The following is a 4,345-nucleotide window of genomic DNA, read 5'->3' on the forward strand; positions in this document are numbered from 1 at the left end:
TCTGTTTACTTTTGAGATTTCCCAGACTGAGAACTCTGTACAGAAATAATATATTTAGGAAAGGTAAAAATACCTTTACATAATTCTGATTTTAAGTAGACCCTGATTTGTAACATTCCAGTCCATCTGCCTACTGCTCCAGATGTTGCTGGATATTATCTGAAGTTATTCTATTACAGTTTTTATTTTTCCCAATTTTATTTCCTTCTTTCTGTTAAAATAATATTTTTCATGGACTTAGTTGGCTTCTCTATCTGGCACCTTCATCTCCCACTCAATTAAGGGAATAACTGGGATGTTTTGACAGCCCTGTGAATGTTCTGGGAAGGGCAGTGGTGCAGGCAGCCATGCTGCCCTTGCCCCCAAGGGTAAATAAAGGCATGTCAGCTCAGGGGATACTGCTGATCCCCGTCAAGAGGCTGATGCATATGGAAGAGGATCCTGGATGACACTACCTTCAGAGAAAAGGAAGAGCAAGGGCAGGAATTTTCTCACATTTTCCTTGACTCTTTCAATTTTTGACAAATATTTCCCTGCCTCTCTTTGGCATCGTGTCTACATCTGATGTTGGGTTATAACAATGTGCACCGTTACACAGTCCAGCTTTTAAGATGCGTGGAGGGTTTCCCAAAAACCTCTTGAAAGCTTTGTGAAAACAAGTACCTCTGCTCTCTTAAAATGGCTTTGATCCTCTAAATCGCTGCGTCCTCATACCGTCTCTTTATTTCTTTCTGTTTTTCTTTTTTCTCTTTTCTCTCCAGGCACACTGGAGACTATGTGTGTATGAATCCACAGGGCTGCTGTCTTCTTCATTCAGCTGCTTGCTTATGATGTGTTTCTCACACAACTATTGCAATGATTTTCCCTTCACAATCTCCAGCCCATTTACCAGAGGCTCTTCTTTTATTTATGTGCTTTGGTCAGAACGTGCAACTGGCATCCATAGCTCTGCTGCACAGACTAAGTCATAGTTAAAGGGTATACTGGATTACGGGGATTTCTTTACGCAAAAGAAAATCTGACTTTTCATGGTTTTAAGCTAAACTGAAGGTTGAAGCAGCTTTGATTCTTTTGAAAATCTCTAATATTAGTTTTGTTCCATGGTTTGTGCTTATCCTCTTTTTTGTTTTCTTCATCTCTTTCAGTTACGTGGTCTGAATTAGCATCCTCATTTGTCAAAAAGTTACTTGGTTTTATATTAATTGATAGAGGTCATGTGCATGCTTCAGACAGCTTTTACTTTTTAGAAATCTTGCACACTGTTCAATACTGGAAAATGGCACGAGCAGCATGGAACAGGGCAGGTATAATTTCCTACCTGGAGCAATTAGCCCACCCTCCCTGATGACCTGCTTCCAGATTTTGTTCGGGACGCTGAGCGTTTACACGACAGATGCCCATTCTTGCTGCTGGTAGAACCACCAAGGTGCCAGAGAGACAGTGTCTGTCTGTTCGGTGTGACACAGCAAAGCCAGCAGAGATTTTTGTATCATGGAAACACACCTCATGCCATGGTGGTGATGAACTCGATGTGTCCCGTGTCCCTTTAAAAGTACTCTTTAAAAGGCTCTGCACATCTTCCTGAAGCAGAGCACCTGGAATGGGAGCTGCTGGTGATGTCTGCAAGGTGTTTGTGTGGATGCTGTAATAGGACTGGGAACTGCCCTGTGCCGGTAGCTGCGGGAGCATATGCATATATAATTTAATAGGTAATTTCCTAATTTGTGCATATGTTTCTGTGAACACGAAAGTGACTGAAAACCAGGACTCAGAATTTCAAGTTTGTCTTGCATAAACACTGAAGCATAAAAGTAATTCTCAAACTGAGTAGGTTTTATCTCAAGAACAAGTTAGAGACATGGACAGAATCTGCTAAAAAAGACTGTGCATCTCTCGCTTTGCTTCCAGTCCTGTGAAGTCTGCTGCGTCAGTGAGATGCAAGGACATTATTTAATGGAAGTGAGAGATGCACTTTACTCATAATTATCATAAAAAGGGTTAATGCAGAATGTAGAGGTGACTGGGTACATTATTTTATTACAATACTAGACTCACTGAGGAAAAACTCTTTTATGACACGTTCCATTATTGCTGTTACAGACCCGTAATTTGAAGATTACTGCTCAAAAACCCAGACAAAATGATTTTACCATCATGGGCCCATTAAAGGTTTAAGAATTGTCTGGTTAGATTAGGAAGAATTTAGTTGTGGAAAATGTTCTGTGATTTATTGTGCTACTTAAAAAGCGGCCAGACACGTGAAGCTGTGTCCGCAGAGCAGCCTGGTCCCTGTGTGGGCACGAGGCCACCTCACCCGAGGTAAACCCCGTTTGTATCGATCTGCTTATTGTTTGTGCATCTTTAGCATAGTAGAAGTATTTATTTTAACATCCAGTTCTCTCATCCCGAGTAGACAAGACGTGATACTATTGATCCCGGGGCCCATCATCCATTAGGCATCCATTAAGATGCAGAGCGACAGACAAACGTGAATTACAATTACTATAATTCCATCAAAGGCCTGCTAAGACAAGGCCCGAGTCTGTAGTGCCGCGAGGACAAGGGTCACCCGAACCCCCAAGACGTGACTGTAGCCACACTCTGAACTGTAGAAATAAGAAGGCAGGAAGCAGCACCAGGGCACGCTGAGGAATGTCCTTTGGTGACCCGTGGTGGTTCGGGGGCTCAGGCACGGGCCCTCCCACCCCTCGGCCGCAGCTTCTCCATAATGAGGAAGAATCAGGGAAAGGGAACCCGAGTCCCTGCTCCGCCTGTGACGTGCCTCCTACGCCCCGCGCGACCTGCTCCCCGCAGACACTCCAGAAAGGATCTGCCATCCCCACAGCACTGGAAGAGTTTCAGCTTGGCACTTCTCATCCACCTCTGCCTTTTCTTTCTCATCTGCTTTAATTTGGTCTTTTTCTCTATTTCCCTGACTCCGAAACTTTCTACTGAGTGGATTAATTTTACACAAGATGTGGTGCCGTGAGAGTAGCTCTGTGGAATGGTTTGATTGTAGACACATTTGAAAGTATTTGTTTAACTAGCTGTGTGTTTAAAATTACACTCATGAGCTTATGGGCAAATGAGGATCATAGTTCTAATTAATATTTTTAAACTGCACAGCACCCCAGGCAAGTAAGTATGCTTTTCTCTCATATTTTAACCATGTAAGCAGATGCTTAGAATCGTGCAGCTGTTTCTCTCAATGGGGCACACGTAATTAGCAGATATGTGAAATACCTGTGTGAACGCACACCTGGGTGTGCACCCAACAGCCCTGTGCTGAGAGGATGGACCATGTGCAGCACCATGGCCTGGGGAAACCCAGCTCCTCTGCAGCCACCTCTGCCCCTGCCCAAGCTGATCAGCATTCTCGCACGTGCTTATTTTTAACCTGTTTTGGGGCAGCACCTGACCTAATCCTGACTGGCAGGTGACGATCAGCAGTTTGGAACAGCGCACAGCTTTCTATACAGCACAGCAGCAGTGGTTTCCACGGCCGTGTCTCTTCAGCAAGAATCCCACCGGTGGTGCCTGTTCTGCTGGAAGGGCATGTTTCCCATCAGAAACGCCTCGGCTTCCCCCCAGCACCCCCATTCCTCTAACTGCACTCTTGCTTTTCTGACTTGTCCCCAGGAGTCCCCCTGCGACACCATCGCTCCAGTGGGTCAGGTCAGTGCCTGGGCCCAGCCAGGGCACGGTTTCTCGCTGTTTTTATAGCGGGGTCGCACCTACCGCCTTGTGAGCTCCTCCGTGTGTGGCATCGGCACAGCTGGACCTCGGCGTGGGATGGAAACCCCTCACACAGGCATTTTACTTGGGGGCTGCATCCCTTCCGCTGGGCACAACACCACGCGTTAGGGCTTGTTCGCTGATGTTGATTTCACCAATCGATATTTAATTTAGCGATCGGAGATCTGTTGTAAATACTCACAGACGGTACCTCCGGTTGTCTCCCTTGCCACACGGCCACGGGACGCCATCCTCCTACAGCACGCAGGGCCACGCGTGGGTGTCCGTCGTCAAAGCGCAGCAAGACCTCCCGTTGGGCGTAGGGCTGTGCCCCGCCGCCACAGCCCGCCTTCCTGGAGCTTAAGACCAGGACGCCGTCACGGAGTTTTCCCTCGTTGGTGGCGAGGGCGTTCCGTTCCTCAACCGGCCTGGCGCTCCCCTTCCCGGGCCGCGGAGGGACGGGGCTCCGGGCCCAGCCCGCCCCCGCGGCCTCCCGTCACGGCCCTGCCCGGCCTGAAGGACCCTCCTCCCGCGCGGGCCCGGCCCGCCCGCCCAGCGCCGGGCTTCCTGTCAGGCACCGGGCGCTCGGGAGCGCCCGGTGCCTGACAGG

General features: G+C 48.1%; 1 long non-coding RNA gene across 2 annotated transcripts; it reads right to left on the reverse strand.

Moving 5' to 3' along the window:
* Nucleotides 1–1,768: 1,768 nt before the first annotated feature.
* On the reverse strand, nt 1,769–4,268 carry LOC106888232. 2 transcript variants are annotated; one of them, XR_001412077.1, is made up of 3 exons: nt 3,938–4,268; nt 3,739–3,841; nt 1,769–3,542 (listed from the first exon to the last, which is right to left on the reverse strand). It is a non-coding gene; the product is annotated as an uncharacterized LOC106888232 (long non-coding RNA). The 2 variants fall into 2 exon arrangements; XR_001412078.1 differs by having other exon boundaries at nt 1,769–3,545.
* Between the last annotated feature and the right edge of the window lie 77 nt (nt 4,269–4,345).

This window comes from Calidris pugnax, unplaced genomic scaffold (genome assembly GCF_001431845.1).
Source record: "Calidris pugnax isolate Ruff unplaced genomic scaffold, ASM143184v1 scaffold28, whole genome shotgun sequence".
NCBI lineage: Eukaryota > Metazoa > Chordata > Aves > Charadriiformes > Scolopacidae > Calidris > Calidris pugnax.